This window comes from Molothrus aeneus, chromosome 1 (genome assembly GCF_037042795.1).
Source record: "Molothrus aeneus isolate 106 chromosome 1, BPBGC_Maene_1.0, whole genome shotgun sequence".
NCBI classification, from domain to species: Eukaryota; Metazoa; Chordata; class Aves; order Passeriformes; family Icteridae; genus Molothrus; species Molothrus aeneus.
The window spans coordinates 23,958,626-23,984,277 of NC_089646.1; the positions used below are offsets into that span (position 1 = coordinate 23,958,626).

A 25,652-nucleotide genomic window follows, 5' to 3' on the forward strand; every position below is an offset into this window, starting at 1 on the left:
TGTCTCCTGTGGTTTTCTTAGACACAAAGGAACCCTAAACTGTCAGTTTTTAACTAAGCAACACAGCACAACGGTTCCTGGCAGGCAGATTCCTGACCTTTACAGTTGTGTGACTGTCTCTGTCCATGTGCTGCTGGTCAGACCAGCAGTAACTTCTGGTTGCTCTTCTACAGTAACACTGTATGTTCAAGTGACACACTCCTTCCCACGGACATATGCCATGTAAAGTGCCTGCTTTTACTCTACTCTTGTCCTGGTGGTTATGTCACAACATGTTTTAGGGTCCCAGTGGAAATTTTACTGGCACTGCTCCATCAATGTACTTCCATAAGTCTTGCTCACTGGATCCACAACAGAGATGGAACAGTTTATATTTATCCTTTTGTATCTCACAAGTAGACCAAATACAGATGAGGCTGACTGTCTCTTTAGGATATTTGCAGAAGAATGCAAGGAGCTTCTGCAGGGTCCTGTACGAGCTACTATCTTGCTAGAATATAATCTCAGAGCCACAGGAGTACTCCTCCTGAATACAGTAAAAATCCAGCCATAACAACATATGACCATCAGCTAAGTGCCAGTATCTTCTTACTCTGTGCTATGATTTAAACCTCTGCCTATTAATATGGGGGCTGGCAGGGCCTCTACAATTACTAGTGTTTTTTTCAACAAACATGAAAATGGGAGATGTAACATTCAGGAGGAGCATGAACCAAACCAAACCTCTGGAAAAAAATAGGATAGAAACAAAGGAAAATATAAGAATGAAAATAAAATTTTAAAATTATATTAACTAGGATAGTGAGTTCTGAATTTCAAGACCAACACAAAGAAATGTGTAAGAATAGTGCATTTTTTAAATGATAATAATGTAATCGTCTTCTAAAGAAAAATAACAATGGAAGTAATCAGCTGAATTTGCTGGACAAAGCCAGATGAAACAAAAGCAAATACAACATTTATTACAATCGTTAAATGCCCTGACAGCCTTTGGAACCACTGAATGGCTATTGAAGGGAGGTTCATGGATATTTGCAAGAGTGGTCATATTTGCTAACTGTTCTTTTAAACACTTTGATGTTTCTTTATAAAATTTGTCAATGAAACAGTTCAATAACACAGTACAAAGTACTGTGCTGGCAAGCTACGTTTCCAGATACCGATCCACAGAAACAGATTCCTGTGTGGAAGCTGGGCTTTACTTAGCTCCATTAGTCTTGTTCCTGATTTGCTACCATACCAGTGATGCTTTTATGAAACACTTCTCCCTACAAAAACCAGAGATGTTTCTTCAGAGATCCACTCCAAGGAAAGAAGACAAATATATCTGTAGGTCAGGGAATTCTCTCTGGAGATGCCCTGTCTGAATCAGATATAATTCCTCCTAAAACATGTTATTTTTCCTAATGCAGATATATCTCTCAAACTGAACTATGCTTTTATTCTCGCAGTACATTTGTGGAAAAGCTTACTGAGATGATATTGCTTTGAGAAATTAGATATAACAATTTCAACCCATTACTGTTTGTGAATGGCTGGGTGTAGTGTCAGGAGGAAGAGCTGTGTGATCTCTGATCTTTGGGAATACCACCAAACCTCATGATTCCTCATTTAAGGTCCACATGGGTTTTCTCACACAGAGATAAGATGATTTATAATAAGGATGATTTATTTTCCCCAATCCCACAAGCTCTACAGCATTAAGGTTCTACACTCTCATAGGCAAAGAACCAAGGGATGCATGGCTGTGGACCATATGCCCAAACTGAAGTCCCTTCCAGATGAGTGTGGACAGGACAGCTGCTCCCTTCCTGAGGGATGCACCACAGCTCCTGCCCATGCCTGCCCAGGGGAACAGCGCTGTTTTCAGAGGGCTGAGGAAGCGTGCAGCCCCGTGGCTGCTTCTCCCATGTGACCCCTCACTGCCAAGTTCCCCAAGCATTTGCACCCTGCTATGCTCCATCCATGCATACACAGTGCACTGGGAGATTTTACTTGAGTAATTTGGAAAGTTAAACCTGTAAAATGTAAGATTTTCAAAAGACTAACAGTTAACTTTCAGCTAATGCCAGACTGCATTCTAGTCAGAAGAGAAGGAATTTGTGTTGAGCTGTTTTGATATGCTCTGTCATTAATGTGCCACTATAAAAGTCATCAAATAACCTTTATGGTTTGTAACACGCAAGTCTGTGTTTCAAAATGTGAATCTGAAAGGGATCAAAATGTACTAAATATCAGTTCACGTACAAGTACTGCCACAAAAGGATGACTCCTTTTGTGGTCAGGGTCTTCTCCTGAAAAGCACAGGATGATGAGTATGATGCAGTGGTTTTGACAGTTTCACACTCTCTCTTACCATAGAAACCAAGAAAATATTTGTGGACATTCCATTAACATTTGCAGAGAAGTAGAAATGAAAATTATTCTGAACACAGGATATGGTGAGGCTGAACAAGCAGGTCATCACTTCCTCTTTAGCACAGCTCTGAGTGAAAAAATGCTTTGCTTAGGTAAGTCACACTACCAGGGAAACAAGGCCTCCCTGAGCGACAGGGCACTTCACAGAGCTGCTTGATTAAGTCCCATTTTTAGGATGAAAAAAGCATCAGTACCTACATCAGTACATCTCACTTAAATCCTGAAAATCTGGCACATATGAAATGCAGCACATGATGACTGCTGTGTAGGAGAAGGATTCATGATCATGTGCTGATGGAGATCCTAAATTGTGCAAGACTCCAAAACACTTTGGAGGTTGTAGACTTTAGTGACCATGTTGCATTTTAGTCCTCTCTCCTAAGGAACTTCACTGCCTTCTCCTTGCTTCTGCTCACCCTGGCTGGTCTCTTCAGTTCCTCTCTTACACCAGCCAGGTTTCTACCATGTCCCATGACCTCCTGGCTTCTTTCTGCTGCCTTCCTGTCACACACACCAATGGTCCCCTGACAGCATCACCAAACATATCTAATTCCCTGCTGCTCCTGTGAACCCAGGTGAACACAGTCTGCTGCCCTACTACATCCCACGGGCTCTGCTTTCCCTCACATTCCTCATCAGCCCCTCTGCACCTCCAAGCTCCCCCAAATTTCACACCCTGTCCTCTCTTCTTCCAACTCCCTCCAAATGCTACTGGGCAAAATTATCTCCTTTTCCCCCTTTAGCTTCTTAGCTAAAGAAGTCTGTCCTGAAGATACCCTGTAACATTTGTATTTAATAGACCCAGCTACATATCAAAAGACTGAGAAGATTCACACACTGGAAGAAGTAGGTATCTAAATAAGTTCCTTTTCCAGTGCACATTCTATGTTTCTACTATCCAGATAAGATTGGATGGTATCAGGCAAGAAGCAGCTGCAGATCACTACTTCCAACTATTTTAAAGTTAATAGATTTAGGCAGCACTTCATGATGAAAATAAATGATGTGTATTTGAGAGGCAGTAGAGAGGAAAAGAACATCTGCAAAAGTCTACTGAGGCTGTGTCTGACTCTCTGAAGAAAGAAATGTGCTCAATGTGAAGCAAGGGCAGAGGTGCAGTTAGAGTCAGATGAAGAAAGAGAACTTAGTTTTGAAATAAAGCTTTCTGCCTTTCAGCCACCTGACAGATGTGGCTATCAGGCACCACCTAGCCCAAGGAGTTTCAATCCTTTATCTCATGTTACTTGTTTCTGATGAAAAATCAAATTAGTGGGAAGTGTCTACTCACTGGCAACAGAACAGAAGATCTAGGCATTGTGTCAGTCTCATATAGTTTCCATTTACTTTACAGACCAGATTTTCATTTTTTTCATGAAGCACAACTGCTTAATTTAAATGGATCTGCACAATATACAGCCCTTTCCAAATATAGTTGCTGTCTGAATAGCATTCAGTTATAAAAAGACAAAGACAAACAGTGGTTTAGGGATGGGGCTGAGTAACGCAGACACAAAAGACTACATTTCAGTTTGCCACAGACTTTAAGTACAGACCAATGCCCAGTTGCACAGCTACACGAACAAAGCAGGGATCAGACTGTAACACAGCAGCTATGTCTGTGCTAGGAAATTAAATGGGACAGGAAATGTTCCTTTGGCACTGAGACCAAAAAGTACAGAGTGGCCTATGTCCATATTATTGAATTCTCAGCCTCCCAAAAAAGGTGACCGCATGCAAACTGCTTATTGGGAATGGTCTTCGGTCCATGCTTAGCTGCCAGTGCCTAGGAACTGTCTGGGGAAGGGCTAGTTGGAATAACTCATGCCAGGAACCATTCTAATAATTTAACAGTATAGACAATTGAGCTCCAGTACCCACGAATGTTTTCTGGCACTGTTTAATCTACCAGCCAGTGAGTCACACTGTGGCCCCGGGTCTTCCTTTCACTCCAGAAAGAAGGCATTTTGCTATGCTTCTCTCATCTCCTCTGATTCAGAGGTGGCTCCACAAGAGTGATAGGGTGGGGGAGGCATGGCCTACTCCTCATCTCACCCAGCAACTGGTCTTACATTATCCTAAATGTGTTGCACAGGTCAGATGAACACACACTGCATTTGATTGCCATCCACGGGGAGAATCCGACTGGCCCATATGTAGATATCTTCCTTTTAGATATCCAAAGCCGGATGAGACTAATTCTATACTAATTAGTTCTGAAGGGGCTTGGAAGAAGCCTGTAAAACCTTTTAAAACACTAACTTTCACAGAAATCATGCCACAAAAGAAATTAGCAGGATGCTTAAATTCACATCAAGTATCTTTGAATCCAAGAAAAATTCTTTCTGTAAATACTTTTCTTTTGTGATTGTGGTTTCTTCTCTGCTCTTCCTGTACTGATTTTGTTAATTATATTGGCCATTAGATGCTGGTTCATTTTGTTACTTAAAGTATTTAAATCTCATGAAAGATTACTCGCAAATGTATTTTTAATGTTCCCTACAATAGCTCTTAAACTCAGTCTAAGAACTTAAACTCAGTTTAAGAGCTTAGTTTTTTTGTTCAGTTCTCACTAACAAGGCTTTCACATGATCTTCAGGACATCTTTTTGACTGCTTTTTAATTTATTTTTGTCCTTTCTTTTTGAGCAAAATGAGGGAACGTACCTACAGAATATACAGTACAGTATGCAGAGTCAAACTCTTCAGCGTAGCTTCATGGTCTTCCAATTTCACAAAAAATCTTTTGCTGTTCACAAGGATTGAAAGTAGAATCTTAGCAAATTCACTATGAACCTGCTACTTCATGGCTTATTCTTTAGGTCTGAGACTGTAAAACAACTTGAAGAATTTTCTTGAAGCTTTGTAAAAAATGTCTTAGCTCTATGACTAAGCTTGACACATTTGCCACAGACTAGCTGGAGAGCACAGAATTACAGACAAGCATATTGACTGAAGCCTGGCTTCAATCCCTACTGCAGAGAGAGACTGTCTCTGCCTAATCCACCTCCCTCTCACTTGGTAGAAACACAGCTGAAAAGACTCCACAGAGACTGAAAAGAAGAAATGTAATTTCTGAACTGAATATGCTAAAATGGCTCACTGGTCTAACAGTGTAACATTGCTTAAAATGAAGTCAATGTAATATTAAAAACTGCTTAGGAAAAGAAAGCATTTGTTTAAAAACATTTCATTATCTTCAGTTTGGAGTATGGACCAACAGCCAGGACTGAGCAGGGCAGAAGTGTCAATCCAGAGGGCTGGTGACACTAGGTTGTGACATGACGGCATTTCTGCAGGATCATGGGCCCTACACTTGTCCTGTGTGCTGCTCTGAGTCCTCCTGACAGCCCAAAGTGGCCCCACTTTCCAATCCTCTGATGTAACAGATCCACCACCACCTCCTCACCATGCCCTGCTCCGCTCCAGCAATGATGATATTCCCCAACTCCTCTTCCATGCCCCCTAGGAACACTCCAAAGACCTCTGGAAGTGCATCACACCTACCCCACACAGGGAAATGATTTTGTGTGTGTTTTTGTGTGTGTGAGCCCTGGGAAAAAAGGGAGGAGGTGGTGTGGGGTGTGCTGGAGGCAGGAGCAAGGGAAAAAGAGGTGAGGAAGGGAGGAAAGACAATGCCTCATTCCAATCTGCAGCACAACAATTCCAGCAGAGACAGAGAACACTTTCAAAACCCACCTGTACCACAGGTGTAATGAGGACAAGATAGGGGATTTTAGCATGTGCTGAATTTTAGCCTTTGTATAATGGTTTCTTTTTCATCTCTGGTTTGGAACAAGGGTGTGTCTCCTTTACTTGCTGGCAACTGTCTAACTGTTTTCCTATCACTATCCTTAGAGCATTCACTGAGCATTCTGCATTTATAAAGCACATCTAGGCATCTCTTTAACCTATCTCTGAAGACCTATTATTATTGCTAACTGTGATGGAGAAGGTAGTAATTGCTACATTATATGATGTACGTTAGTTTCCAGGGATAGTATCTGCCTGAACAATTACATTTGTTTAATATCTCTTTTGAGTAGTGGTTCTTCCATTGTTATTTAACTGTTTTCAGTTCCATCACAGAGATAGGTATGACTGGAGAGAATGTTTCTTTCTTAGAGAAAGATGACCATAGTTTGTCTGTTTATAGAAACATTAAAATAGTTTCCCTTTTAAAGTAAGTGTGTATCAAACTACTCTACTGGCATTTAAAAAGCACTTCACTTCTTGACAAAAGATTTAGCATGCAAAACATGAAATCCTTTCTAGTGCTCTGGGTCTGACGAAGTGGACACGGTAATACCAATTTTATCTCTTTATTCACATTTATCTCCATTTTGGGCACAAGCTTGACGAATTGCTTTATGAAAACCAGAATGAATGTTGTTGTCATTCCATGAGTTAGATCATCAAGCAAAAGATTATTTATTCACAGAAGACACAAATCCCAATCACATGTACCACCCACTATCAAGTCACTGGTTTAGAATGGGATCTCCTGGTTTTGATGCAAAAACATTTGTGATTTGAAGGAAACATGGTTTAACATCTACTCTAAGATATCATGACAAATAAAGAAGCCATTCATTTCTTAGATGTTCTACACACAAAGCTAACCAGAATTTTCCCTTTTTAATTTCTAGGAAGAACCACATCACCCAGTGTGACAGTGCTGCTGAAGAGCATTTCTAGGTACATCCGTTTCAGGAGGCATGAACGTGTGTGTGTGCGTGTTTGCACATCATGTGCCTAGCTGAAGATACTTTACCTACATTCAGTGGTTTTACCTTAAAAGTCTCTGTGCGCTAAACATCTGTGTGGAACAGCTACTAGAAAGGAAACCTGGCTCTTAACATGAGGTAATATTTCAACCACTAGTGATTCAGACCTTACCTCAAAATTCATACAAGGAAATATATTTCTTCTAAGCAGAGTATTTCACAGAATTCTCTACAGAGACGATATAGAGAACATTTCTGAAAGACTAGAAACATTCCTGAGACTTCAGGTGAAAAGTGTTTTATCTTTATACAAAAAGAAAGGAGCAAAATAGTATCAGCAACACTACTCTACTTCATCCAGATCCCATGAAAGTCAGACTTGCCAGGCCTTGTTGTATATTGAAATCAAAACCATAACTCTCTATTCTCTGAGCTGCAGTGCAGCCTTCTATGGAATATGGGACAACTCAATTCTTTACAGAAATGGTCCTCTTTGCATGCAATGAGACTTGTGCTTATATTGCAATGTATTGACAGATAGAGATACTTAACACTGAGAGTGACAGACTTTAAATAGAAGTAGCCATTCTTCAATCATGATTCAAGACTCCAAATCAAATCTGTAGACTGAAACAGCAAATTCTAATAATCTATCTCAGAACTAAAAAGACCCACAAAGGCAGACAGAAAAAAAAATCACTGTTTTCTCAAGCAGATCAAGTCAAACACCTACTGTAAGGAAGAAGACATTTCCTTTCACAATTCCAAATGAAACTAAAGCTAAAAAACCCTAAAAAGATATAAAAGGTGACAGCCTGAGACTGTGCCTTGGAGTACAGACCTTGTTCTGGGTCTGGCTGCAGCAATTTGGCATGCCTCCACTTGCTCGGTCACCTGTTGGCATTAGCTAGCTCAGGGAACAGTCCTAACTTCTAGAAGGACATCTTGAGCTTTGTTACAGTTGCTTTGCTCTCCTGTACATCTTTAAGCCACAAAATCAACTCATCTAGCGTCCTGCATATTCCCATTGGATGGCATCCACCTCTTTTACAGTCTCTCACATCACTGATGCCCTGTCCCTGGGAGTAGGAGAACACACAGCTCTAACTTGTGCCAAGGACCAAACTGTGGCTGTCTCCATGCCAAGATCCCCCAAAGCTGCCCTTGTGACTGCCTGGCCTTTTCTTGAGTTCATCAGTCTAGAGAATCTGAGCCTTACCACCTACAGCTGGACTTGATAATGATGACCAGCTTTTCACTGCTACCAGAAAACCAGAGTCTGGACGACAGAAAAAAGCATTCCCACTTCCTGGGGTGCTGTGTTGGACTCCAGTCCTGAACAGAAAAAGTCTAAATGAAGCAAAACCACAAAGGCTACCACAGCCCTCTCTCCCACAGAACTCTGGCCCACTTCTGCCAAGCCATCTTGAACAAAAGGAGGAGATGCAAAGAGAAACCACAAAGAATGGATTAAATTGGGCCAGTTCTCCAGGTGAGAGGCTTTACTGTGGGCAGCTTGGGAGTCTAGATAGCAGAAGCTTGGTGCAAACAAATTCTACAAGATACTATTTTCATTCAGTTGAGAATGAAACCTAGAAACTATTGTTGTGTCTGAAGGCAAAGTACCAATTTCACTGAGAGCCTGATATAGTAGATAAAAGGCTGGTGGAGCAACATTGTCAGAGATGGTCATGTGAAACAATAGCTTAAGAGTAAAAACTCCCAGGGTTTGGGAGTTTTTAATAACCCAGGGTTGCAAACTAGTCAGCTTCCCTGCAGTAGAAGCTTCACTTGGGATGTACCTGACCTCACTACGTGTAGAGCTCAACTGGCTCATCATCATGACAACCATCAGAGAGCTGGGCCTTCCTACCTATGGCATAAAGCAACTCTGAACACTGCAAATCTGTTCCACATTTGAAGCTGAATGCAGTAGATTTTACTATGGCCTTACACAAATGTATGGCTTTAAACTGAAGTAAGCAAAATTGTAAATGATTCCACAGAGATGAAACTCCTATGAAACAACTTTCAAGAATTCCTTGAAATTACATTTGGGATACAAAACCCTCATGAAAAATCCTTCTTTCTAAAAAAAATAAAAATGTGAAAAGAGATTTGTAAATACAAAGAAAATAAGAAAAAGTTGAGCTTTCCATATACAGATGCAATATATGCATAGGTTTATGCATTCATACATACTTATATATATGTTTACATACCATAGATCATTAGAAATTAGTTGAGTCTTGAAATAAACATCACCAGCACAAAGACATGTAATTTCCAGACAAAAGCAATGACTGGAGAGAAAGGTCAAAAACAGTAAGCAGGGTCTTCAGGCTGTCTGAATCTCACATTTAAGTAGCTTTGTGAGCTTAAGACTAATAAAATGCCAGGCACAAGCCACTGAAGTTCTGAAGCTCTTTGTAGGCATCTTTAGTTATCAAATTCTTCTTCTTACTCTGAAAGCATCTACAGGTCTTACATGTAGATGGTCACATACATCAGAAAGATCTGTGCTGCAGAAACAAGCAGCTGTGTTTGAGCTAAAGCACTACTGTGAGTGATGCACTTTTGGTAGACAGATATCCTGGGTAAATGGATGTTTTCAACAGAAGTCCACACGGAGCCCTACCTGGTGAAGCCGGTATCCAGGAGTGGTGGTAGAAGCAATACATTTTTGCATCTACATGAACATCTTGTGCAAATGTTATTAGGTTAATCTCAAAGTGGAAACTCAGCCAAAGGGGATTTAACCGGTACCTCCTACACCCAAGCACATTCTTTGACCACTAGGCTAGGGGCTTTTTGGGTGACAGCTCTTTCCTTGCCTTTGCTGAAGCCAAATCACTATTCTGCCAGGAGTATATGAGTCATGGGGCAAGACTGTGTCTGAAAGCAGCTGAATGCTTAAGAACAATCAGCTGGAAGGGGCAAGGAGCCGAGTTTCTGGATACTGCTCTGGAATGTGTATGCATTTTACATTAGACCATCACTGGATAAAAATAAAAGCAGGCATTAATTACATTAACCAGGCTGGATTCTACTTTGTATCTAGACAGACTGTATTCCACTCTCTGCTTCTAATGGATGGAACTCACAAAAATTCTAGAAGACAGCACTCAGCTTTCATCTGTGAAGAAAGAAGAAACATCTCTTCCCTTGGTACTTGATACACTACTCAGTAGCCAAAACTAGGGTTCACAGCACTAAGTGAAGCCCAAGATTTTGAAAGAAACCAAAAGAAAATTTCTTACACTTATAAATGTTATAGGACTTTCTGAACTGCTATTAACTATCTGAAGATTTAGCAGAAAACCAGCATGTTACAGTTGGTCCAATACTAGACCTTCACTAACATTACCTCCCAATTTTAACATTAAAGATTGTATGATTATGTTATTTTCAAGAAGCCACATTCTAAGGAAAATTATTTATAGATAAGATATTGTGTTTGCTCGATAAACAAGACCTGAATTAGTCTAGATCACTGAAGACTCTACACCAGAGTGGTGACAGACTTATAAAAATATAAATTGTTTTATTTGTGAAAATTATGTTGTAGATCAGACTTCTATAGATAACACTCTCAAAACTGATACAAAGCATCAATTATTTAAGCCAAAGAGATAATAGCTTAAGACAATACAAACAAAAATGTTCAAGGTAATGAGTGCTTTCATGTTACAAGTTCTCAAGTCTGAGGGCACTGCATCAAGCTAAAGGACAATAAGATAAGAGCAATATTGCTAGTTACTAACAAATAGCAGATAAAAGACCTCTTCTGGATTCTGATTAAGTGACAGCATTCTACACATTCCTGTGAGTTGAGAAAGTTTGCCTGAGAACAGCAGCTATGTTACATGTGAAGCACCACTAAACAAGCGTATCTCTATGTTTTCAAATTCCAGCATGAGTAATGGCTCTTTCTCCCATCCCTTTAACTTGAACAGAAGCTTCCTCTCTCCTTCTGGACACGCAGGAATAACTTGCCGTGCTTCAGTTTCCATTAAGACATATAAATGTATATGCTGCAAATAAAGAGGAGTTCTGTAGGACTCCATGGCTGTGAGCCAATGTTTACAATCCCCTGGGTGGGAAATGACGGGTGAAAGGCTCTCCATGGCAGGCTGGAGGAGTCTTTGCTCTTGCCGACAATGACCTTCTGCCTCTATTTTCAAAGTAGCTCCCCTGTTAACTCCTTGAACACTGTGCTCAGAGAGGCCTCAGAGAGGAAACACTTTCCCTCACAGTCCAAATCCACTTTGAGGCATCTGTTTGACAGACTCCAATTTCAGCAGTGGTTAAGGGAATGTGGACTAATATGTGTACTCTGCATCTGCTGTTGGAGTGTGGCATTGAGATGCAATTTTAGTAGTCCAGAACTGGGCTTAGCTGTGTTCTGCATGATACAAAGTGAATGTTCTCAGCTTCAGGGAAAGTACATCAATTTACAGACACAGGGGTTTCCCAAACACTGAGCATAATGAGTCTCCAGGACAGAAGGAAAAATCCAATTTATAGATATATGTTTTAATTCTCTCTGGCCAGTCAGTAGCAATGTTGTTTGCTGGTAGTGGCAATACCTTCTCTTGGGGTGTCATTGAAAGAGGAATGATGCTAAGAAATTGAAGACAGACTGAACCACAGACTGCCATTGTGCAGTGAAGTGAAAACACACAACAGAGCACTCACAGTGGAAAGGAGATGTACTGCTTTAAAAGGTTTGCCCCTCTTCTGCCTGACAATGTAAAATACGGTATTTAGGAGATCTCTTCTTGTGTCACATCCTTTTTGTTGCTCTGTAAATTACTCACGGCTCCTAACAGTTCAGGAAGAGTCCTTATAAAAGAAGATAAAAATGGACTTACAAAAAAGGCCTGCCTTCTAAAATGCTTATTGCAATATATACCCATCTTTGAAAATAAGAGAACAAATCCAATGGAAACTAATTTTCAAGCACTAGTGTAGATGCTTTAATGGTCTACAAGAGTCAAGTGCTCTTGTGAAAACCTCAACCTTACTACCAGTTAACCTTGGAATGCTTTCCTGTCTTTGGCACTTGTTTAAGTCTTTTCCCCACAAAGATCCATTCTCAGAAACAACCACTGCATGTGAAAAATTCTCTACATATTCCCTGAAAGGGAATAAGAGTGCTTGCCATCTCCAGAAGACATTCACAGTGTTAAAAGCTACATAGAGAGAGCAACATCTATCCTCTCCTTGAACTTTTAGAGGAAGTCCTGTAAATAACATCCTCATGTGGTCAGGAAATACTTGTGTAACATCCACGTGTGGCCCCATGGATGCTGACGAGGAGAGAAGAGAAGCAGCACCAGAAGCCAGAGCTTCTGCAGAGCCACCAAGCCCGAGTATCAGCAGCTCTGAGACTGACACAGGTCAGCAGCCTCTAAAGCTGCTGCATTGTCTAAGGTTCTAAACTTAACGAGGAACAGACAAGCTGGTAGGACCTCAGCTGTTCTTCGAGGCAAGAAACATTCTGCATCAGAAGGGTAATGTTAGGCTGTGTCAAAAAACACAACTGGACATCTCCAAAAGCTCCAAATACGCACGTAATTCCCAGTGATTTTAGTCAATGCTCTGGGTGCTTAGAGGAAGACATCTGCAGGCAGTGAAATCACTGATATTTAGATCTATGCTTGTTTTTAATTGTTAGTACTTTAGAAAGTAGTCTTAAAAACAAAAAATTAGAAATACTCTATGTTTTCTAAAGAGTATATAATTGCAGCTAATAAATACTATTTTTTTTCAAGGAAAATTGCAGCCTGCAAGGGAAAGAATTTTTGATAATATCAAACAAAGAACTTATTTAGATTGGAATATTTTTCTTTTCTGTTAATATGAGGTTGTGTCACTGATATTTAAAATCATTAATGATCCTGGGATCAGAAACTAAATGTTTTTAAGAGCTACCAGTATTGTTGTTTTTAGAAGGATACACTCAGGCTGCATTTAGAGCAAGTTAGTTTTTGTAATATGAAGCTTTTACAAAACATGGGTCTAAATGACCCCTCCTTAAGCTTTCCTATTTACAAAGCATCTTGAAACACCAGATAAACTTTGTTTTGTTTTGGGCTACTGCGTGAAAATCTGAAAATGAAACTTCTTTGAAAAGAAGTAGGAACAAGACCAAAATAACCCATGAGCACAATCCAGGAGAAGGAAAACAGAAGTGAACAGCACAACTAATAAAAAAAAGAATGGATTTTTAGTTACAGCAAAGGTGTTATTTGGATCAATAAAAGAGAATTTTAGTACTTCTGAACAACTGAAGTGTTAGTCTAGCAACATGCCTTGAAATCACTTATGTGGAGACTAACACTTCTTAATACAAGTCTGGGTGTAATCTTCAGGCTGAAAAACAACGTAGAGGACTGGAGATGGCCTCTCTGATCCATTCTGCCATTCCCATATGTAGGGCCTGGGATGCACAACAGTTGACTGGGAAATGCTGAACACAAGAATGCTATCTATGTGTTGTATCTCACATGTCAGGCACAAGTGTAATTTCAATCAATTACATCTCAGGCAAGTACAAAATAGATTACATACCACTCCCATAATAAGTGATCTTAAAGTCAACTTATTTTTCAAAGTTTGAAAGACTTTCATTGTCCTTGACTGCAGACAGAAACAACCAGTGTACTGATGAGAAATGAAGCCTATTCTAATTAATCTAACTTCCTGTGAAGTTTTAAGTATTTTATAATGAGTAGCAGCTCAGTACATGCAAATATATGATTTTTTATTCTTATGAGGAAAAAAAGGCAAATCCATAATTTGGAAGGTGATTTTTGGTACATTTATGTTGCTAAGCATGAGCCTGCTCTTGAACTCTGCTAACTTAGGGGACTTAAGAGAGTCTGATGCCAGTGATCAGGAGCAAGCTGTACTTATCTCTCCTATAGATCTGACCCTTTTTTTTCATCTACTGCTTCTATACCACTTTGACAGCTTGTTTCCAACTGACATCCCTAACCGTGAATAAATTACATATACAGATTTTACTAGGGACTATAATGTGTGGAGCGTCTTTAAAGAGAGCAACAATCTGTTTCCATATGTGTCAGGATACAGTGGTTGGTTATAAGGGTATGAAGAAGGTATCCATGCATAGGAAACAGCACAATTATTAGTAAAAATCAAGTAATTTTGCATCAAGGGCCACTGGTCACTGGAAGACAATCCAAGTACATCTAAAAATGCTGTATAAATATATGAAAACTTAAGGTCATAATAATAACTTTAATAATAACGTATTTCTCATCAATTGAACCCGTTGTAGCTGCAAACCCTGTCACTGCCTAGTGCAGATGGTCCTCCTCTCCATACAGACTGACAGCCTTCACATCAACTTGCATCTTCTTTGGAGAGGTGGCCTAATGCCTGCAATCTGCTCTTGTTTCTTTTCTCTGCTATGTACCAGTACAGCAAAATGACTTACGACATTGCATATTGTAAATCAGGAATATAAAACTTCCTTAAAAAGATGCCAACACCTTAACTGTTTATAAGGACAAAGAAAATATAAAAATGATATCAAACTAGCATGTTTATGCAGCCTTCTGTTTTTATCCAAATGTTAATGCTATACTGTGGGCTTTTCCCTAAACCAGATAACTGTAAAGTCTGATTTAATTGATGAGTTTAAAAAGGCATCATTCACTGCTACTGAGGGTCTCCTTCTTGCAGCTGTTGCTGTGATGGGTTGTATTTAATGAAATTTTCTCTCTCCACCCTCTGAAAACTTAACACCTTTGATTTAACATATAAAACTCAGCTTCTGTTCAAACACCTCAAAACAATAACAATGCATATGCATTGATGTAGTTTTATTTCTTGTAACAAAATCATTAGATTCATGAAGCAACAACTGAACTGCTCCATACACAGTATATAGTTAAAACTGCAGAACTGAAGCCAAAATATGCACAGCTAAAAGGAATGTTACAGGGGGGCCTCTCTTAGTGAACAAAGCAGGCTCAGTTTGGCTCTTTTTCCCTAGCGCTACCACATCCGCACATCGTTAGTTGGAAAATTCCAGATATATGCTGTAATTTTTTGTGCTTTTTTTTCCCAGTACACTTGAGGCTTTAGTGTCCAGATGCCATTTTCCCCCCCTTATCTGTCCCTGCTAGTTTGGGTCTTTGCCAGTTGTGGTCAACAATTAATACAGCAAAAGAAAAATACAGTACACTCCCTGGCAACTGGCAGAGGCTCACAGGAAATACCAAATAAAAACTTTATTATGTATTGTTTAACTATTTTGTTTGCCTGTGGGCCACCCTGTTGTTGGTGTAATTTAGAAAAGCAAGCTCCATCTGGATGATCTGTGCGCAGGCTCATTGTTCCCAGAATCTGTCACGCACAATCACTGCTTCAGCCTGTGGCCCTCTGCAGAAAGAAGCAAAGGCATGGCAGCCCTCCAGCCTGCATTCCTTTTCATTAGACAACTTGTGACCAAATGTTAGAATAGAAGAGTAACCTTTTAATATTCATGTAATTAATTTACTTTCCCCTTTAATTATAAACCTTCACGTGAAAAGAAGAAAATAAAAAGACTTCCCTTCATGATTCTCCTCCCTCCCCCATCCTTTCTATCTGCTTTCTGGGACATGGGAGGTGCTGGTTTCATTACACATAGGTACCAGTACTTCTGTCCATTGGGAAATTTGCATGGCCAGAACATGTTGGCAGCCTTTTAGTTTATGTATTAATTGGTCTGGTACATGGAATAGGTTCTGAATTATAATAAAATGGGAGAAATTAAATTCTTTCCTCTGTACGCCCTTGCAGCATCTGCTTCCTTGTCTTAATCAGTGGGGTAATCCATTGAACACAAAGCCATTCTTCTGTCTTTGAAAATACAATAGACATCTAATTGAAGTTCCCTTTCACAGTAAGGTCAGTATATGACTCAAAACACTGTGTCAGCTGGGATTTTGGCTGTGCAAGGTTAGGTGTATAGGCAGTGCTTTGTCAATTCTGCTTTGCTGGAAAATGGTGGCATTTTTTATCTTAGGTTAGACCAATGTTGAACTGGCTACCATGATGCAAAAGTCTGCCCCTACAATTCAAAAAGTGCATTTGATTGCAAATGCATCTGATGCTTTAAGGTCTCATCATATGAGTTAATTTCAGCACACTGAACTGGGGCCCTACATGGGTAGTTCCCCTTTTAGTTGCTACAGTCCCTTCAAAGGAATCCAACTGTAGTAGGTAATAATTTGAGTAAATGAAGCTAAGGTGGAAACTGCCTGCCTCCAAGGCAGCATTTAAGTTCTTATTGCCTGATTTTGATTGCAGTTTAAATAGGTGATGAGGACATTAAGGATTCACAGCCACTTGGCATGTCAAAGAATGGGGGCCCAAACACACTCAAGTATCCTGTATGAGATGCAATGGTTTCCATGGCAACTGAGGAACTGTTACTGAACTTCATTCATTTTTCTTTTATTAAATAGGTATACTGCCATGTTAGGTCTGCAAGTGATCAACATATATGCTAGTGGTTTGATTAGTTCATGCATCAACCCATCATAGGAATAGAAAGCAGCACAAGAGATTTTCTGTTGCGGTCACTTCAGCAAAAAAATAATGCAACAAGTCAGAATGTTTTAGACGAGGGCAAGGCTTAAAAGTGAGAAGTCTTTCACTTAGTAATAAAATAACACTTAATTGGGTTGGAACAATTCTGCCTGTTCAATACCTTTAGTAGGGAATACAACAAAAAAGATGGCATTTTTCATATTAATTGCATATTCAGGGTATAATATTTCACATACTCACTATGAAAGAATTCAAGTTATGTGTCAAATTAAACTACTTGCATATAAAAAAGTAGCATCTTCTGTCCAGAAGGCAAAGCAGAAACTGGAAATAAAAGTGAATTCAAACACTCCTTGGCCTAAAGCAACAAGAAATTTAAAAAACCCAACCAAGTATAATGCAACAAAAAAATCCTTGTCATTGTACTTAGTACGGCCTAATTTTTCCTGTCAATGCATTGACTGTCATTTATACTTCCTCAATTTCTTTTTGCTCTCTTTTCTCCTAATTCCCTCTGTGTACTGTATGGACTTATGGGTGTGCCACAAAATATAGAATTTTTGTGGGAAAGAAAGATGTTAGAAACTGTGATAAGCCAAAATCAAAGAAAGAAGTAGGATGCTGGATTCAAAGGAAGAGTTAGGATGGACTGTATGACAGCTAGAACTCTACAATTTTGGAAAATTGCAGTATCCTTATGATGAGTAATTTAAGATGTAACAGAGGTCAAGGTCCTCCAGATTCTTCCCCATTTTCACTTCCTGAGCAAATAAGCTTAAATAGTAATGTAAAAACTCAGTAATTAAATCTACATTAATTTTAATGACATTGCTCAGAGGGTAAAACCATAAGAATGAAAAGCAATATGCATAACTGCACCTGGGTGCTTACAAATATCAAAGGAGAGTAATACACTCCTATAAAGAAATCTTTTTTCCTCTTAAGAATAGGAGATAATGTTAAAATCCTTGATTAAAATAATTACATTGACTAATTGAAAAAATTAGTCTATTAGCTAGGAATTTATCATAATGGAAAAATTTAATGCTTGGCCATAAATATATAATATGGTAAAAAGTCTTCAAAAAAGAAAACAGATCTTGATTCAAACAGAAAACCAGATCTTGATTCAAATTTGAACAGCTTGTAACACAATGATGTTCTGTTCCACGATGACGGAATTTCAAAGGAATCATCTCTGCTGAGGGGATTATGATGCAAAAGCTTAACTTCAGACAAGTTCTTTCCCACTGTCAGAACAGAAATCCATAATTTCTCCAAATGACCACAGCCTGACAGGACATGCTGTAACTTCCCATTCCAGTGACCAAATCTGAAATCCCTTACAGTGTAAAAACTGTAAAACTAAAAAAACAAAAACAAAAACCAAAAAACAAAAACAACAAAAAAACCCCCCCGTTCTACCTGAAAACTGTGGTGGAAGCATGCAGGAACAGTTCTGCTGAGTGTCTCACCTGGACCAGGTGCCTATAAAGACCCACTAATTCTTGGAAATACCCACAGCAGTGTTCAGAGCAGGATATCTCAGTCCTGAAAGGAATGTTCCATCAGGATGAAAGGGCTTCTCCATCTTAGCATGCACCTCACCGGGAATTAGTGACACGTTTGTGTTCATACCTCTGAATGGGTTTAGAGCCTAAGGGATATCTAGGGAATCCTCAGAAGAAAAGGAGGGTTGTCTATTTAACACTCATGCTGCTCTTTCAGACTTCTGAGCTTATCTGCATCTACTGTCAATGAAGTTATTCATGTTTATCACAGAATCATAGAATCTGCTCAGTTGGAAGGGACCCATCAGGATCATTGAGTGAAGCTCCTGTGTCTGTGCAGGACATCCCAAGAGTCACACCAAGTCCCTGAGAGCATTGTGCAAACCCTTCCTGAACTCTGTCAAGCTTGGTGCTTTGACCACATCCCTGGGGAGCCTGATCCAGTGCTCAACCACCCTCTGGGAGAAAAACCTTTTTGTAATATCCAGCTTAGATCTCTCCTGACTCAGTTTCATGCCATTTCCTTGAGCTCTCTCACTGGTCTCACAAGTGAGAGATCTATACCAAAACCTCCTCCGCTGTTCCCCCTTGTAAGGATGTTGAAGACCACAATGAGGTCTCCCTCAGTCTCCTCTCCTCTAGGATGAACAGAACAAATGACCTCAGTCACATCTCATAAAACTGCCCCTCCAGACCTTTCACCACCCCTGAGGCTCTCTTTAATACCTTAAGGTCTTTTTCACATTGTGCCGTCCAAAACTGCACACAAGACTCAAAGTGAAGTTGCACCAGTGCTGAGCAGAGCATCAAAAGAAAACCTAATGTGGACATTTTCTCAAGGTACAAGGTGAAAGCTTCTCTGTCATGATGATTTGACTAGCAACATGGAAAAAGAAAAATAAGACCTGAATACCAAATGTATAAAAACCATTACTTACTTCAAAGAAAGCAGCAAATGATCAGAGATCTTATTTCAATGCATATGAAATACAAAAGGTACAGTTTCATCCTTCACTTTCAGCTGTTCTTCAAGACAGAAAAGTTCTTCCACTTTTTAATTCTATTACCTTGTACTGTAGCCTACTACCACTGCTTGTGAAGCTACTGTAGGCACAGAGGAAAATAAAAACCCTTTGATTTTTAATATGACTTAGAAAGCCTCAGGCATTTTGTACATTTTTGACTGCCTATGATAAGGGAAGATATTAACAGTCCTCTAATTAAAAAAATTATTTCATCCCTTGGCATGAAAGATAATAAAAAATTACTAGTGAGTAGCCAGCATGAAGGGTAACAGTACACAAAGGTTACTCAATACAAAGAAGAATTAGCATCCACTTATCATGAATATTTTTATTTCTAGTCAGTCTAATAGCTTCCTCAGATCAGTATGAATCTAAGAGTTTTGGAAGGATTTATGCATTGTACTTGCTAATAGTGTGAGGGTCAGATTACAGTTGTGGTGTATCAGCTGGAGGAAAAGTAAATTCTACATAAGCACAGCAGTTCCCCTCTCAGACAACCTGCTCTCTGCACACTATGCTGCACACTAATGACACAGACAAGAGTAAAAAATAGCTCCTTAATCCTTTCCTGGTGAATCCATTCTCAAGAACCAAATTTCTTTAAAAAGATGAGGGCTGGAGCTATCAGACAGATCTGGATGACAAACAGCACTGAGAACAGAAGGGAAACAAGAATACGTACACATAAAGTAAAAAAAAAAAAAATCCAAGTTGGGGGATGAAAGTATCTATTACTGCTTGTAAATTCTAAGAACAGCTGTAGTTTCTGTCCTTGCTTTCTGAGTTAATGTCCAAAACTACAGAACAGGATAATCTGTGCACACATTCAGCTGTGTATGACTTCCATTTTCAGAATTTGATAGTTCGATACTGAAGCAGTGCAGAAGGCAATGTCACATGTGACTATACATAGAAAATACACAGAGCCTCCTCACAGCAGGGTGGGAACTCCACCCCCTCGAGGGCCTCAAAAAATCTCTGCAGGGTAAATATATAGCTGGATGTTGTAAACACAAAGTAGAGCGAGACAGAATTCAGGAAACTCAGGCTAACTTCAGAAGATGTTTACATTGACTATAAAAACTGAAAACGGTCTTTACATTGAGACAGGCTTTCTTCTTTTCTGGATTAATATAGATTCTTTATTCAAACTTGTCAAAACCTAATGTATACACATTCTAATTTTTAATCTGAATTTACCTGATGCACACATTTCATTTTTTTAAAATTCACTCATTTTATGTAAATTCCTTTTTAACAGTTGCATCTATTACTGCTTGCATCAAATTTCATTTTATATAATGGAAATATAGCTCTCAGTAGTTTTGCTGAAAACTGAAGTTATGGATACATTTTCACCTTTATGCAGCAATAATTCTCAACTGGCTACTACAGTTTTAAATGATGCACTCAAAAATACTATTCAACAATATCTTTCAATGTTATTTCCCATTCTTGAGTGATTGTAAGATTTTTTCATTCTCTTTTGCATTAAAAAATGGATCACTAGCCAGGCTTTAAGAGTTTTAAAACATGTTAAGTTGTCACTTTTTGTCATGTCAAAAAGAAAAAGGGAGTTGTGTCCAATGAAGTACCAATGAGAATTCTGTGGTCAAAACCATGGACTGGATAAGCACTTATACCAATACCATGTCCCATAGTCCTTGTTGTTCTTTGTATACTCCACTCTTCCAAAGCAGCTTGAACATTTGTTCACAGAATGTGTTTGTATTTTTTAAACAGAATATGAAGACCTGGAATGAGAGTCTGGCCACAGTGAAGTTAAAAGGATGTTTTCCATCAACTGCATGGAAGCTAGGATTTCATAGCATGGAGATTCAGGATTATTGCACTGGTTTACCGTGCCAGTTTCCCGTCAGCAAAATTTGAAGCTAAAACCAAACTGACATAATTTTCTTCTTCATTTGCATCAAAGGGTCCTTGGTAGTCAAATTACTATATCTGCAAATACCAAGCTTTGCATTTAACACTTAGTTCATAATATAAATACATTTTTCCTAAAAACTCAAAGTTTCTACTTTTTTGGAGACTGATAGAAATACAAATGGCCTTGATTTCTGTTGAAATTAATTTACTTATGCCCTAAATGACTTGAATTCACCTGGCTTCATTGTATGATATTTTTCAATGTAAAGTGCTTTTAATGTCCTCTGAAATCACAGCTCAAACCATGTTTAAACCTCAAAGCCAACTTCCAAAAAATCAGGGAAGTGCATATTAGAAAAACAGGGAGGAATTTTGCCCACTCTGTTCAACCAATGTAATTTTTTCTCTGTAAAGTCTAGCTGCATTTTTCATACACTGATTTTTTTTTTTCATGGACTGGTGAAAACTAGTTTTCCAAAACTAGGTTATGTAGTGACTTTGGTCCATTTAACAAGGTCAGACTGTTTATTCTTGACCAAATTCTTTCCCACTGTAAAAAGGTACTTTTAAATGCTACATTCCAAAACAGTGCCAGTAAGTCAATGAAGCATATTTTCCCACAAGAACTGATACCATGCACAGGCCCCTCCTTATTTAATTATTCTAGTGATTAAATCACATAAGGTGCACGATATCTTCAGTGTCCCAAATAATTTAAATCTATCAATCTACAATGCCAGCTGTGCTTTTATTAACTTAAATAGTTTTACTCATTCCAAAGCAATACTGTCTGAGCACCATCAGACAGTAAAAGAAACTAAAAGATATGTAAGTAAAAATTCTAAATATAAAAAAAAATTAACCAAATGCAAAATTCACTGTTGATTTAAAGACAGGCCTTCTTATTTGCCTCATAAATTGGCTTAGTTCATTGAAGCCTTGCTGATTTACATGTGACCTACTGCAACAACCATAAGAAAATAATAACCAGTAAAGTATTTTCAACTTTTAAGCTATGTTTGCAAGCTAGTTTTCACTTAATGGAGCAAGAATATAAATATGTAAACAAAATTAAGGAAAACACCATTACATTAAGAAGATACAGATCTACCTCTGATGCCTTCTGTTTAGATGCTACAGTGAGCATATTCTGAGATGTGTTTTTTCTTAATGTATCATGGCACCCAGATCAACCCAGCATACTAAACGTCACAGCAAGATTTTCAAATTTTCCAGTAATCTTCTTTTGCGTTTTAAGAATTTACTGATTGTTTCTGACCTTGCAAATACAGTATGAAGCAAACTCTGAAGAATTGTGTGGAAAGATGTACATACATCTAAATAAAACAGGGTTAAAAAGGCTTCAGCTACATCTTTTTTTCTGAGATGTACTGTCAATGGAATTACAGCACCAGTGGTGGAACACATTCTTTGAAGTGATCAGTAATAGACTTGCAAGGTAGCCAAAACTCCTCTGCCTCAAATGGACATAAGAAGTAGATATTATTCTTACAGCATATTAGAAGAAATGGACTCAAATATTCACACTGAAGGTGTTAAACATAGTACAGGAAAGTGTGCTCGATTATAATTTGATTCCAACAGAGCACCTTAAATATTCACACCCCTCTCCCCCCGACTAATAAAAAAAATTCAAAATCTCTCCTATATGTCTTTCCACAATGTATACATATAAAAAACCTTCCCTGTTTTTCAAAGACACAACATCCTCAGGCTGTATTAATTTATAGTATCTTTTGCCTGCAAATTTAATCAAAATAGGGAATTTAGTCATTTTTACAGTATAGATGAGGAGGGACAAGAAGATGTAAAATGATGGTGGAAGTCATGCATGTTTTATTAAATAAAAAAGGTGAAAAAAGTCCTGTTTTCCTGAAAAAATCAAACAGGAGGATGTAGTTTTCCTCTAGGACTTATTTCAAGTAATCCATCCAGAAGCTCTCAGCTTTCTTAGCATTTTGCTGTATATTTTCCTGTTGATGTCTGTGACTTTAGTGTCTGCATTTGTGCACTGCTTCCCATTGCTCCTTCCACCAATCTTTCTTCAGAAAGAGGAAAGCTCATAATCTGATTCATGTAAGGCAAATTGTGGTCCCTGCAGATCCATGCAGTGTAAATGACGTAAATGTAGATTATTAGCTCATACCTATACAAAATGAATGCTGAGGCACACTATAGGTTCAATGACTTCTTTGTGCTATCAGAATGAGTATTAGATGATGATTCCAATGCCTTTTGTGCTGGTCTACAAAGGTACACAGCTAAACTCTTGTTTTGTATGAAAAGCTTCAAAACTGCAGATTCTTGACATAAGTTTTCTCTTATGTTTGTGTGCAGCTTGCCTGGGATCCCGTAACTAGTGAAGAATGAACTCATTACAATGTCCACTACTTACAGGTCTCTTGGCTCCTTGCTTTGTGTATCTTCAGCTGTCTCAAAAACTTGCCTACTGCTACCATTGAGCATGATGGGTTTCCCCAGTCTGAGCTCCAAACACATCAGTAGCTATGCACTGCACTGTGGCTCTCAGCGATACAGTAGCAAGTTGGATCTGTCTTTTGGGAAGCTGCTTAGGGGCTGAACAACCATGGTGTACATATTCTGCACTTGTTTTCCATTTTCTCTGTGCCCTCCACTAAATGAAACTCTTCCTCTAGGTCAGAAAGGGATTTCCCAGTCCAAAAATGTGGTACGGTTTAAGAAGCAGAGCTGAATTTTTCTTTCCCTGATACCTGTAGTTATCACCTGATGTTTCTCCACACTCCTTGTAGTCCGTATCTCATCTTTAACAGACTACTATCATCTGCTAACATCACTGTGCTATCCAAAGATGATTTTAAATTCCACATGCCAGAAAACTTTTCATCTCATGTATCATAATGCTCTTGTCTGGAAACTTCTCATAGAGCAGAGGTTCATTCCAGCTGCCCCAGTGGATCAGCCATACACATCCATCCTTCTATAAACTACATGAAAAGAGAATATAAAAATCTTTTGAGGATGTATTTTTTTTTTTTTTGCCAATGTATTTTTCATGGTTCTACTTAATGTTGCACTTGCAATCAGACCTTCACCCAGGTGCTCAATCTGTCCTGTCCTCAAACTTTCTCTCATACAAATGACAGGGAAGATACTGTAGAGATTTACGTAACACTAATTAAATGTCTGGATTTTGCTGAGCGGTGTAAGATAGGATCATCATCCAAACTTGTGGCATTTCTGAATCAATACCTCCATGGAACTGTAAGCTCTAGGATTTGTAACCAGTATGAACAGAAACAGCTCTGAAAGTTTTGAAAAGTAACAGGTGAAGGGAGAAGAACTCATAAGAACTATTTCTAAAACTGAAAATTAAACACTCTGACTCTTGCTAACTTATACAGTTTTTCAGCTCAAATAATTTTGCAATGTTGAAATGCATAAATAAATGTTATCTAATGTCCAGTACAGGCGAGTGGCTGTGGAGTTGACAGTTCTGTAGAGCTGCAAGTTTCTTGTCTTCAGTGGAAACTCCCCCAGTCACAGATTGTGTGTGCAAAGTCAAAGATCTCTTTTGGAAGCATTTCATCGTCCACTAAGCATTTTTCCCCCTGTTCCACAGAACAGAATATATGCTTTTTCAGATCCTTTGTGCTAGGAATAATGCTGTTAAAAATGTTTCTTCCAAACCCAGGTCATTTACCCTAAGTATAGCAGAAGAATCTGTGCAGTACAGGAGAAAGAAATACTGTGGACTGTCTTTTCCACTACCTACTCAACTGTTCCTGTCCCAGCCAAAGAACTCTTGCTCTGAATTGCCTCCTAGGTTTTTTTTGATAGTGTATTTTTTTCCCCATGCTTTGGACTTGCTTGACACTACATACTTAGAACAGTTAAGGTGAAAAGGAAGTAGTACAGCATTTATTCACTGTAATAAACAATTCTTATAAGATAAGGGGATTCATTTTGGATGATAATAGCCATAAAAAATATGGTGCAGTCATTTCTGAATCATAGCTAAGGGTAAAACCCAAGAACTAGCTGAAAGCACCTCTCTTTCTCTACATATTTCTTCAAAACTTATTTCTTCTTTCCTGCCAGTGAACAATGAACTAGCTGTTTACATTGCAGGTTTCCACGGTTACAATCTTGCATTTAGGGCCCACATGGTACAACCTATATCACTGTTAAATCAAAAAATATCTCCTGCTTCCTAAGCACATAGTCCCTACTCTTGTTATTCCTCGTTTAAATCCACAACGTGACCTCAGAACTCAATCAGCATGAACTTGCAGGTGGTTGTTTTCCCTCCTTTTTTTGCATCAGTTTTCTCCTGTTTCTGTGCTTAGTAGATTAATTGCTCATGTTTCTTAATGCTAGTTTGTTTTGGCTTTTTATCATCTGTTCTTTGTCATTCAGGCCCAGTAAATGATGAAAACTCTGAGCCTGTTTCAAATCACTCTTAACTTTAAAAGCAAAAATGTACTGAGTCTTCAAATAGCATACAGTCATTCC

General features: G+C 38.7%; 1 protein-coding gene across 3 annotated transcripts in view; it reads right to left on the minus strand.

The window, feature by feature from the left end:
* CDK6 (cyclin dependent kinase 6) overlaps positions 1-25,652 on the minus strand; it is a 125,451-nt gene that overhangs the window by 31,838 nt on the left and 67,961 nt on the right. The gene's annotated exons all lie outside the window — the stretch shown is intronic.